General features: G+C 37.9%; 1 protein-coding gene and 1 non-coding gene across 2 annotated transcripts in view; both read right to left on the bottom strand.

Annotated features, from left to right (window-relative positions):
• Nucleotides 1–13385, bottom strand: part of LOC149968657 (uncharacterized) — a 365051-nt gene that overhangs the window by 196345 nt on the left and 155321 nt on the right. The window lies entirely within an intron of this gene.
• On the bottom strand, nucleotides 12903–12989 carry TRNASTOP-UCA (transfer RNA opal suppressor (anticodon UCA)). The gene has a single exon. It is a non-coding gene; the product is annotated as a tRNA-Sec (tRNA).

The raw sequence follows: 13385 nt of genomic DNA, 5'->3' as shown, positions 1-13385 counted from the left end.
CATTCACACTTAGTTAAGTCGAAATTCCTAAAAGTATATTAAATCTTAATTTAATCAAAATTCTAAAAACCACATTGAAGCTTAGTTTTCTCAAAATTCCTAAAACCACATTGAAGCTTAGTTTACTCAAAATTAATAAAAGCATATTGAAGCTTAGTTTACCCAAAATTAATAAAACCACATTGAAACTTAGTTTACTCAAAATTAATAAAACCACATTGAAACTTAGTTTACTCAAAAATAATAAAAGTGCGGCGAGCATTTATACGAACCTTGACTAATAAAAGCAGTCAATTTCGCTTTCTCAAATCGTGAATATTAAAATTCTTTATCCTTGACAATTAGTTTTGCGAATGGTAACTTAAATCTTATTCTTCCGACTACAGAGTAAAGTATGGTATTTCCAAAAAGCTGTTCTTTCAAACCAAGTAGTTGTCGGTAATGAGCTCGTGTTTAATGAACAAGCACGTTTTACGGAGATTTCGAAATTTGAATTGTTGAGAGTCGAAATGTCGCGATTGTCGCGTATAGAATTCCGTTTCTCTGACATCAGAAAACGGAAGATCCATCAATAAAATAAAAGCAGGATTCAATTACAGCTAAGTGACGTATCGTGGAAACGCGAAATTAAGCCGTTGACGTCAGAGAATGCGACTAAACATAACCCGATACCTTCGAGGGGGGGAGGAGGAAATAAATTTATATTTAACGAAGTGAAGCGCTCACGTTGGACCTATTTATTAATTCAGATTTCCGTAAATGAAATCCCAAAAGACGCTATCGCCTTCTACGATGGAGCGACCTGTGTAAAGTATAACTTGATAATGCTCGCGAAGTAGCTGGTTTTAGTTTAAATAAGCCACTTCAATATTAATTGAAGCAGTTTTTCGAAAGCAGTAAAAGGAATGACATACATATCAGAAGTATATTATATATCTGAAGTGAGAAGAATCCATTTAGGCCATAAATATGAAACATGTATCTTCGTGGGGTCAACGTAGATCCGCGGCCCTTTGGGGGCGAATGTCCCGCCAAACCGCGGATGGGTACAACCATGAATTTATTCATATTCAACCATGAATGTAGAACAGTAGATTATATACCTGGTACCATCATTATTTAAAAAAAGGCTAGACTTTCTGCCGATTTACGTCACAACGACTATTTAAACGAGCCAATCGGAGAGGAAAGGAAATGACGTAAAAAACCCGCTCGCGCTCTGGAGTTACAGTTAGTAAATTTTGCGTCTATGTTTGCGTTTCGTTTTTGGACTCCCCAAGTTTTACATTATTTACATATGGTTTAAAAAGTGCTTTTAAAATGTCCGTTTCTACCAATAGGATTAGTTCAAAAGTGAATCTTTTGAAAGCCATTCTTTCCCCCTCTCGTGATAATTTTCAGAATCTATCATTAGTTCATTTACGTAACTTATCGGACCTAGGCTTAGTATCATTTGAAGTCCGATTGAATAATTTTTATATCTTTGGCTACAGCTAGGTATTCTGTTTGAATTTTTGAAATATCATTTTCAATTCAGTCAACAAACGTAAACCAAAATGGTATAGAAGTTTGAGCCTTTGTGGTTTTAAAATTCCTTCCTCCTTATCAAGGGCTAACCTAGCAATAACCTTTTGGGTTAATTCTTCACTCGCTAAATTTATTTTAGATAAACTAAAACTAATTTCACGCGCAACTTTCGCGTTTTTACACAGCACAATCCTAAGGATTTGTGTGTATTAGTCTCAGGTACAGTGTAGCCGTTGCCGATGCCGCTGATGCCGCCGTGTCACGCATACCCCTTCAACGGTTAGGGCTAGAAGAGTCAATGATATCTCGTTCGAATGTAAATGCATCGCCATTGATAGCCTTTCATAAAGGTTTGAAATCGAAGCCCAAGAAGTTGGGCATTTGCCCAATTTACAGTTTTCGGTAGTTTGGCTTGTGTGGTTGATATTTTGTTAAAAATTAAGTCCGGTAACGTTAAAAAAAATTATTGGATAGGTTAGGATTCATTTGAACTACAACTTCGGTTATATCAGTAAATATTAAATTTAAGTATAGTTTTCGGGGTGATACTTATCGGAGTAATACGCGATGCTTACAACGTATGACCTGAAGTAACAAATAAGTGTGCCACTTATATTTCCGACTGAAAGTCGACATAACGTTCCTTAATTTAAGTCCGATTTTCATGAAAGTTATATTTTTGAATAGCTGTGGTTTACATATAACCAAGAGTTGCAAATACGTTCCTTAATTTTAATTCTTAGTAAGGTTTTTTGGGCAGCGTATACGGAGCCCCGCAATTTCCAACATTATAAATCCGCGTGTTTATAGAGGTCTACGCGTCCATTTCCCTCTGGCGTTTTTCAAGGCCGTTCACAGTGCGCCGCGCTTTCAACGTATGACCAGAAGTAACAATTAAGTATGACACTGATCGAACTAGTCTTCGGCGTATGACCAGAAGTAATAAGTGTGATCAGAAGTAACAAATAAGTATGAAACTGATCGAACTACTCTTTGCCTAAGGTGGTGCCTTGGGTATTAGCCTAGCTGATTATTATTAGTATTATTATTATTATTATTATTAACCAGAAGAAATAAGTGTGACACTCAACGGCTGACTAGTAGTAACAAATAGGTGTGATCAGAAGTAAAAAATAAGAGTGACACTGATCGAAGGAATCTTCGATGCTTTCAAAGTATGACTAGAAGTAACAAATAAGTGTAAATATGTATAAATGTGTGACCGTGGATATATTTTGGTTGTGATACCGGCGTTGCGGGTTGCTGTGAATAGCTCTAACAAACTTAACACATTAGAAGGATTGTGTGTATTCTGACCGTCGTACGTATTGTTCTTACCCATAAGTTCTCTTATCAAACGGACTCATAATAGTTTTGGACGCGAAATTTTAGGCAGACGTATGGGGGGACGCCACTGTGGGCAGGTTTTAAAAGCTCAGCCTTTTTTTGAACGTGATGGCACCAGTATCATAGCAGATCTATATTCATGGTTGAATATGAATAATTTCATGGTACCACTCATCAAGGATCAAATTATTTTGGTTCATTTTGTTAATTTTCCGGAAAAATAAAATGCGGAAAATTTTCCGTAAATCGGAAAAATAAAAATTGAAACGTAAATTCGCTCGCGTAAATTACTTTTTAAGGGTTTTTAATTTTTTAAACTTTTTATCGATATAAAATGTCTAATAACGGTAAACATACTAATAGTGTTACATTGTTAATCAGTTTAAAGCTAGTGTAGACTGTAGAGGTTTAGTTTACTTTTAGATTTGAAGAAATTAGGCGAAATTGCAGCTTTATTTAAATTTGCAAATAATACTAGACTAATCATGGAATGAAAACTTTTTTTAATTTTTTTCTTTAAAATACGGAAAATTTCCGACTTATAACAATACTTTATTTCCTAACTTAGTGAAATGTTAAAATTACACTGAGTAGGAACATGTACTAATTAAAAACCATTTACCCTTCTGTCATTCTCGACCGAAACGAGTCTACTAAACTATTACTTTCGTCCTAAGTTCATTCGCTGTATCCGTAATTGCAGGAATCCATACCTCTACTTATCGCGGCAGATTTTAGTCTCGATGTGGCTGACGGTTTTTTTGTAGGGCTGTGCGAACATCATCGAGTACTCGAACATCATCGAGTACTCGAACATCATCGAGTACTCGAACATCATCGAGTACTCGAACATCATCGAGTACTCGAACATCATCGAGTACTCGAACATCATCGAGTACTCGAACATCATCGAGTACTCGAACATCATCGAGTACTCGAACATCATCGAGTACTCGAACATCATCGAGTACTCGGCCTTTTTTGAGGTCGAGTAATTGGAGAAAACTCGTCGATTACCGAGTACAAAAAAATGGCATATTCGGGTACCCGACTACTCGAATAAGCTGCTCTCTAAACTCGTCGAGTAATTGTTTTTTCTATCTTCGTTGCTTCAAAGTGCAAAGAGGGGTTTTACAACTTTTAACGGGGGAATAAACGGTACCTACAAAGTTGTGGAAACTGTGGTTCTTTTAAATTAAAGGAATATTTTTCAGCATTGAAAGTTACTTTATACTCCTTTTAAATTTAATTTCATAATTTCTTAAATAAAACCAGCTCCTAAGCAAGTGCTTGATAAAACGACTCGTTAAAAATATTACTCGAGGTTTTTTTTAAGTTACTCGACTCGAATAATTAGGGAAAGTTTCCCCTAAATCATGTACTCGATTACTCGACTCGACTTCAAATATTACTCAACTCGAATACTCGATTAAAAAAATTGATACTCGATAACTGACTCGATTGCCTCAAAGCACTACTCGCACAGCCCTATTTTTTGACGTCACTATGTTAACTTAACAAACAACAACGTGAGAGGGGAGCGCGCGCAAAGGGAATTTTTTATCTCGTAGGCGGGGCCAAAGCCGTCAGAGTGATCTTACCATACGCGATCCGCTAGGATAAGCATTCCAAGTAGAGATATGGATTCCCGATCTATTAAAGGCCGACTACATAAATCTTCGGTTTACTCTGTCTTTCACTGGAAGTAGGCTTACTGCAATACAAGTGTGCCATGCAGTCAGCCTACTTCCAGTGAAAGACAGAGTAAACCGAAAATTTATGTAGTCGGCCTTTAATAGATCGGGGTCTGACCATTAATTGAGTGAAGCACGCGTCAAAACCAGTGTTGGGCACCGCTCATCTCATTGTGAGCGGATTTGTTATTATGAGCGAAAATGAGCGGTAAAATATCTTTTTAAAAGAGCGCAAAACAAAAATGAGAGGAGCGAAAATGTTACCGCTCAAAAAAAGAGCGGAAAAATAAGAACGACAATTTTACCGCTCAAAAAAGAGCGGAAAGAGAGGAGCGAGACATTTTCCGCTTAAACTTCTGTCTTCTGGGTGTCCGATTTCAAAATAATTAGCAATGGCGATGAGGGTTTTCGATACGTGAAACTAGTACACGACAATCCCTATACAGTGGCGTAACTAAACTTACGGTCGCCCGGGGCGGAAGACAAAACCTTAGCCCCCTCTCATACAATTAATATTAAATAATTAATAATAATTTGAATGACTTCGAGTATTAATTAATTGACGAATTAATTCATTATTATGGCAAATGAACTACAAATATTATTTGCTTTGGTAATAAACATTGAAATTAAACTTAAGACTTTACTGAAAGTCTGAAATACAAGGATTAAAAAATGTACACGTGATAATCTGCGACCGATCATTCAAAACGCGCCCTCCACTCTTATAAGTTTGCACCTGGGGCCCCTTTCGCCCTCCTGGTAGATACGCTACTGCCCCTACATACCTAGGGATTATGTGTAGAAAGTAGATGAAGATGTAGTTAAAGCTTCATAAGTTATTTGTATGCTAGAAAAGAGCGTAATTATTATCGCTCAAAAAAGAGCTGAAAGAGAGGAGCGAAAATTATACCGCTCAAAAAAGAGCGGAAAGAGAGGAGCGAAAATTATACCGCTCAAAAAAGAGCTGAAAGAGAGGAGCGAAAATTATACCGCTCAAAAAAGAGCGGAAAGAGAGGAGCGAAAATTATACCGCTCAAAAAAGAGCTAAAAGAGAGGAGCGAAAATTATACCGCTCAAAAAAGAGCGGAAAGAGAGGAGCGAAAATTATACCGCTCAAAAAAGAGCTGAAAGAGAGGAGCGAAAATTATACCGCTCAAAAAAGAGCTGAAAGAGAGGAGTGAAAATTATACCGCTCAAAAAAGAGCGGAAAGAGAGGAGCGAAAATTATACCGCTCAAAAAAGAGCTGAAAGAGAGGAGCGAAAATTATACCGCTCAAAAAAGAGCTGAAAGAGAGGAGCGAAAATTATACCGCTCAAAAAAGAGCTGAAAGAGAGGAGCGAAAATTATACCGCTCAAAAAAGAGCGGAAAGAGAGGAGCGAAAATTATACCGCTCAAAAAAGAGCTGAAAGAGAGGAGCGAAAATTATACCGCTCAAAAAAGAGCGGAAAGAGAGGAGCGAAAATTATACCGCTCAAAAAAGAGCTGAAAGAGAGGAGCGAAAATTATACCGCTCAAAAAAGAGCGGAAAGAGAGGAGCGAAAATTATACCGCTCAAAAAAGAGCTGAAAGAGAGGAGCGAAAATTATACCGCTCAAAAAAGAGCTGAAAGAGAGGAGTGAAAATTATACCGCTCAAAAAAGAGCGGAAAGAGAGGAGCGAAAATTATACCGCTCAAAAAAGAGCTGAAAGAGAGGAGCGAAAATTATACCGCTCAAAAAAGAGCTGAAAGAGAGGAGCGAAAATTATACCGCTCAAAAAAGAGCTGAAAGAGAGGAGCGAAAATTATACCGCTCAAAAAAGAGCGGAAAGAGAGGAGCGAAAATTTTACCGCTCAAAAAAGAGCGGAAAGAGAGGAGCGAAAATTTTACCGCTCAAAAAAATAGCGGAAAGAGAGGAGCGAAAATGTTACCGCTCAAAAAGAGTGAAAAGTGAGGAGCGAAAATTATACCGCTCAAAAAAGAGCGAAAAGAGAGGAGCGAAAATTTTACCGCTCAAAAAAGAGCTGAAAGAGAGGAGCGAAAATTATACCGCTCAAAAAAGAGCTGAAAGAGAGGAGTGAAAATTATACCGCTCAAAAAAGAGCGGAAAGAGAGGAGCGAAAATTATACCGCTCAAAAAAGAGCTGAAAGAGAGGAGCGAAAATTATACCGCTCAAAAAAGAGCTGAAAGAGAGGAGCGAAAATTATACCGCTCAAAAAAGAGCTGAAAGAGAGGAGCGAAAATTATACCGCTCAAAAAAGAGCGGAAAGAGAGGAGCGAAAATTTTACCGCTCAAAAAAGAGCGGAAAGAGAGGAGCGAAAATTTTACCGCTCAAAAAAATAGCGGAAAGAGAGGAGCGAAAATGTTACCGCTCAAAAAGAGTGAAAAGTGAGGAGCGAAAATTATACCGCTCAAAAAAGAGCGAAAAGAGAGGAGCGAAAATTTTACCGCTCAAAAAAGAGCTGAAAGAGAGGAGCGAAAATTATACCGCTCAAAAAAGAGCTGAAAGAGAGGAGCGAAAATTATACCGCTCAAAAAAGAGCTGAAAGAGAGGAGCGAAAATTATACCGCTCAAAAAAGAGCTGAAAGAGAGGAGCGAAAATTATACCGCTCAAAAAAGAGCTGAAAGAGAGGAGCGAAAATTATACCGCTCAAAAAAGAGCTGAAAGAGAGGAGCGAAAATTATACCGCTCAAAAAAGAGCTGAAAGAGAGGAGCGAAAATTATACCGCTCAAAAAAGAGCGGAAAGAGAGGAGCGAAAATTTTACCGCTCAAAAAAGAGCGGAAAGAGAGGAGCGAAAATTTTACCGCTCAAAAAAAGAGCGGAAAGAGAGGAGCGAAAATGTTACCGCTCAAAAAGAGTGAAGAGTGAGGAGCGAAAATTATACCGCTCAAAAAAGAGCGAAAAGAGAGGAGCGAAAATTTTACCGCTCAAAAAAGAGCTGAAAGAGAGGAGCGAAAATTATACCGCTCAAAAAAGAGCTGAAAGAGAGGAGCGAAAATTATACCGCTCAAAAAAGAGCTGAAAGAGAGGAGCGAAAATTATACCGCTCAAAAAAGAGCTGAAAGAGAGGAGCGAAAATTATACCGCTCAAAAAAGAGCTGAAAGAGAGGAGCGAAAATTATACCGCTCAAAAAAGAGCGGAAAGAGAGGAGCGAAAATTTTACCGCTCAAAAAAGAGCGGAAAGAGAGGAGCGAAAATTTTACCGCTCAAAAAAAGAGCGGAAAGAGAGGAGCGAAAATGTTACCGCTCAAAAAGAGTGAAAAGTGAGGAGCGAAAATTATACCGCTCAAAAAAGAGCGAAAAGAGAGGAGCAAAAATGTTACCGCTCAAAAAAGAGCGAAAAGAGAGGAGCAAAAATGTTACCGCTCAAAAAAGAGCGAAAAGAGAGGAGCAAAAATGTTACCGCTCAAAAAAGAGCGAAAAGAGAGGAGCAAAAATGTTACCGCTCAAAAAAGAGCGAAAAGAGAGGAGCAAAAATGTTACCGCTCAAAAAAGAGCGAAAAGAGAGGAGCGAAAATGTTACCGCTCAAAAAAGAGCGAAAAGAGAGGAGCAAAAATGTTACTGCTCAAAAAAGAGCGAAAAGAGAGGAGCAAAAATGTTACCGCTCAAAAAAGAGCGAAAAGAGAGGAGCAAAAATGTTACCGCTCAAAAAAGAGCGAAAAGAGAGGAGCAAAAATGTTACCGCTCAAAAAAGAGCGAAAAGAGAGGAGCAAAAATGTTACCGCTCAAAAAAGAGCGAAAAGAGAGGAGCGAAAATGTTACCGCTCAAAAAAGAGCGAAAAGAGAGGAGCAAAAATGTTACTGCTCAAAAAAGAGCGAAAAGAGAGGAGCAAAAATGTTACCGCTCAAAAAAGAGCGAAAAGAGAGGAGCGAAAATTTTACCGCTCAAAAAAGAGCGAAAAGAGAGGAGCAAAAATGTTACCGCTCAAAAAAGAGCGAAAAGAGAGGAGCAAAAATTTTACCGCTCAAAAAAGAGCGAAAAGAGAGGAGCGAAAATTTTACCGCTCAAAAAAGAGCGAAAAGAGAGGAGCGAAAATGTTACCGCTCAAAAAAGAGCGAAAAGAGAGGAGCGAAAATGTTACCGCTCAAAAAAGAGCGAAAAGAGAGGAGCAAAAATGTTACCGCTCAAAAAAGAGCGAAAAGAGAGGAGCGAAAATGTTACCGCTCAAAAAAGAGCGAAAAGAGAGGAGCGAAAATGTTACCGCTCAAAAAAGAGCGAAAAGAGAGGAGCAAAAATGTTACTGCTCAAAAAAGAGCGAAAAGAGAGGAGCAAAAATGTTACCGCTCAAAAAAGAGCGAAAAGAGAGGAGCAAAAATGTTACCGCTCAAAAAAGAGCGAAAAGAGAGGAGCAAAAATGTTACCGCTCAAAAAAGAGCGAAAAGAGAGGAGCGAAAATTTTACCGCTCAAAAAAGAGCGAAAAGAGAGGAGCGAAAATGTTACCGCTCAAAAAAGAGCGAAAAGAGAGGAGCGAAAATGTTACCGCTCAAAAAAGAGCGAAAAGAGAGGAGCAAAAATGTTACCGCTCAAAAAAGAGCGAAAAGAGAGGAGCAAAAATGTTACCGCTCAAAAAAGAGCGAAAAGAGAGGAGCAAAAATTTTACCGCTCAAAAAAGAGCGAAAAGAGAGGAGCGAAAATTTTACCGCTCAAAAAAGAGCGAAAAGAGAGGAGCGAAAATTTTACCGCTCAATAAGACGTGAGCGTGAGCGGCTCTTTGACGAAAATGCCCAACACTGGTCAAAACATGTGATTGCAACTAGGCCCTTGAATTGAACTTTTGAAGGAAAGCAGTGCGTGTGGTGCATTCATAATTAAAGAGTTGGAAGATTCGAGCGCGCACATTGTTCTTGCCCAAACCGAATTTCGTTTCCATCGCGTCGTCACGTTCCGAGATTTCCCCGAAGCCTTTGCAGAAATCGATGAGTCGCAGGCACGTGTTTCACTCGCTAGAAAACTGAGCCAACACGATTATGACCATTATAACGAGCTATTGGTACCAGCGGACAAATAATTGTTTCCCCTCACTTTGTCAGTGGAATCAAATTTAAGGCTTAGGGTAATTAAACTTTTTATGACCGAGGGCTATGTGTGCTATCGAATTTTGTTGTTTACTTTTTTCTGATCTCTTAAAAAGGCCTAAAATCGAGTTTTCAGTCCTTTGAGTTTTGACATTTTCGGTGCTGTTTGTAATGATTTGTTCCAGAGGTAGTCCCAAGAATTGTTGGAATAATAGCTCTTTCTATAAATAATATATACGCATACATGTATAAAAAGTGTTATTTTTTTGAGCGCGCGCTTCCTAATATTTCCGTGTAGAGGGTCTCGTGCGTTTTCGCGCGAGCTCAACAAAAACAAAAATATGCGCGCGCTCTCTAACTTTAACCATATGTAACATAATTACTCATAAGTGTGCCTCTGTTCAGGGGCGTAGGAACGTTCTAGAAGTTGGAGGGGGCCAGAGCCGTACCTAGTCCAAATGGCTTTATAAGCTTTATAAGCTTTATATGCTTTTAAAATGATAATTTGAGCCTTGCGTAGATTTCAACTGACCAAAAGGTTGGAGGGAGCAATAACATTAGTTGCCCCTCCCAATAAAATTCTAGGGAGGGGCATTGCCCCTTGCCCCCCCCCCCTGGTTCCTACGCCCCTGCCTCTGTTTAACATCTCTGCATTTAAAATTTAAATGAGACCTTGTTTCACAGCCACCAAAGAAAATACGGACTGACGTCGCGTAAAACTGGTTTTAACTTCCTTCCCTCCCCGCCAGAACTAGTTTTGATGACGATAAAACCGTCATCGACTGGGAAGTGACGTCAATTACGTCATATCCTTGCAACAAGGTCTCATTGAGAAAAATTTCCTTCTCTCATGTAATAAAAAAAATTAAATTGATTAAAAAAGGTTTAGGAACGACTTATTAGAGCAAATATTAAACTACGGCCCTTAATTTTCTTAGGAAATATTGGCTTTGTATCAAAATACAATTGAAACTTACTAAAATCTCTTCTATTTCGATTTTTTTCTACCGCACTATAGGAAAATTAATACTTATCTCGTAAGAGATAACTTCTGATAAATCCTAACCTAACGTAATTAGGGAGAGGGCGATGACACCGTAGCAACAACAAACACGCCCCCGCGTGAGCAGAACGCAATGCGATAAAAGACGCGCGGATAGTTCGATTTAATAGTTGTCATTGGCAAAGGCTTCGAGAATACGACCAATCGATGAATTTTGTATTGAAATTCGTGATAGAGATTCTTGCTTGCTACTATAACACCGAATAGAGAAACTAAGCCTAAATATTAAAAATTTCAAAACGAGTTGCATAGCAACGGAAAGCCAAATAGGGGGAGAGTGGTGGAGATTAGTATATACGCAATGTTAAGTTAAAAGGAACCACCTATGAACTGCATTGTAAAGTATGATATCATCCTCTACAATGCAGTACATAGGTGGTTCCTTTACACTTAACTAAATGTTCACCTACTTGACGAACCTCTAAATTTTACAAAGTCTAATCCCTCCTTGACGAATATGTAGTTGCTTGGTGGTTAAAAATCCAATTTGAGAACCAAGACGCAAAAAGTATTGATTAAAAAAAACATAAGCCGCGTTCACACTAGACACTTTGGAACCGTTTTTAAACAGTTTCGAAAGCTAAAATTGAACATTTTCGGTGTCAACTGTATTAATAGCCGTACGATAAATACATTCGACACAAAAATTTACTATAGCCGCGTTCACACTAGACACTTTGGAACCGTTTTAAAACGGTTTCGAAAGTACAAATTGTAAATTTTTTGTGTCGAATGTATTTATCGTACGGCTATTAATACAGTTGACACCGAAAATGTTCAATTTTAGCTTTCGAAACTGTTTAAAAACGGTTCCAAATGTCTAGTGTGAACGTGGCTAATTTGTACTTTCGAAACCGTTTTAAAACGGTTCCAAAGTGTCTAGTGTGAACGCGGCTATATTGTTGCTTAACGATAGTAGCGAATAAAGTGAAAAATTCTTCTAACAAACGCTACGGCTCGTTTTTACCGTAACTAGCTACGGTTAAATCTGGGGGCCGAAATGTTAAAATCGTTAACACTAAACATTTAAACTTAATTTGTCGGCCGAAAGCTATCGCTATGCCCTCTTTTTGTTCCCGTCGAAAAGGGGATAAGTATCGTATTAATAGACGCGTTTGGTAGCCAATATTGTGAAGTCTGTACGCAGTTACACGTATGGTGGATAGACGCTGCAAAAGGCTATTATTTATCATTTTACGCTGTTTTGTGTTTCCGCCATGATAACAAAGAGCCATTTAGGCATTTTACTCTAATTTGATAACAGCAGACGCTATACCTAATCCTAAATTAATCTCGCTATATGCAAGGATTCTATATTTTTCTAAAAATATAGAATCCTTGCTATATGCACCCGCTCTAGAAAATCATAATTTTATCGCGCTATATGCACGAGCTCCTAAAAAACAATTTTATCGTGCTTTATGCACGAGCTCTAGAAAACAAGCTATGCTATAGATGGAACTATAATTGTTGAACTCCGATAATTAACGAACGCTGCTGCGTCACAATGTATTCGAAATGTATGTTATCAAAAAAATTAAAATTATCACTCAATTTGAAATAGGTCACAGCTTTACGACCACAATTATCAAACATGTCATAATATTGACTAGTTGGTTTATAGCACTATAGTACATTTATATCGAAAAAGCTGCTCGCAGAGACAAATGAGACAAATGACCTTCCAGTTTTAGTGGCGGCGTCAGAGGTAGGCTTTTTTAGAATTGTAATTAGTAACACCGAATAACACCAAAAGGGTACAAAATATTTAAAACGATCCTTAAATTCCTAATCAAATTTTAACAGGGAACCAAGAAATGTTGGGTAAGAATCGGCATAAATTTTTCTAGCTTTAGAATAAAGAATATATGACCAACCAAACCAAAGATTCCTGCCTCCACCACTGTCCAGTTGTTGAATAAATAAACTGATCCAAATTGATTTTTGACCAGTAAGTAAATCTATTTTTTAATAAATAAATTGACCAGTAAGTAAATCTATTTTTTAATAAATAAATTGACCAGTAAGTAAATCTATTTTTTTATAAATAAATTGACCAGTAAGTAAATCTATTTTTTAATAAATAAATTGACCAGTAAGTAAATCTATTTTTTAATAAATAAATTGACCAGTAAGTAAATCTATTTTTTAACAAATAAATTGACCAGTAAATTAATAAGTTATTGGATAAATAAATTCACCAGTTAATTAATATGTGATTGAACAAATAAAATGATACGATTTAACTTTGATAACGACACATCGCCCAGAAGGTGGAATCGAACCACTCCGACGCTAATCGGCTACGGGTTTGAAGCCCGCACCCCGGACCACCGAGGATCATCTAGGCATTATAACAATGGTCGACGAATCTTTTATATAGCCCACGATAACCGTCGAAACGCCTAACTGAATACGAACTTTAATTTTTGTGAATTACATCAATCACAAGCAATTTTGAACCACCATTACGTTGTGACTCACTCGTCTGATACACGATCAAGGTTACGTTTAAAAATACGGCTCTAGTCGTGTTTCTTACACTGAGGAAAACGCGTTTTTGTTTCGCTAAGAGAGACGACTAACTCGATTAATGCTTTTAGGTTAGTTTGCCGTTACGGGTTTCAGTGAGGCGCGGCGTAGTATTTCCTTCTTGGTAACGAGGGTGGATGCTGATATCGATCGGGGGGCGAAACGTACGCGATCGAATCTCGAAAACGTGCTTCCTGTACTGGAAATGGAAAGG

Source organism: Leiobunum rupestre, chromosome 1, assembly GCF_980474605.1.
Source record: "Leiobunum rupestre chromosome 1, qqLeiRupe1.1.hap1, whole genome shotgun sequence".
In the NCBI taxonomy this organism is placed as follows: Eukaryota; Metazoa; Arthropoda; class Arachnida; order Opiliones; family Sclerosomatidae; genus Leiobunum; species Leiobunum rupestre.
The sequence above is the reverse complement of the archived record's forward strand: the minus strand, read 5'-3'. Positions and strand labels throughout refer to the sequence as shown.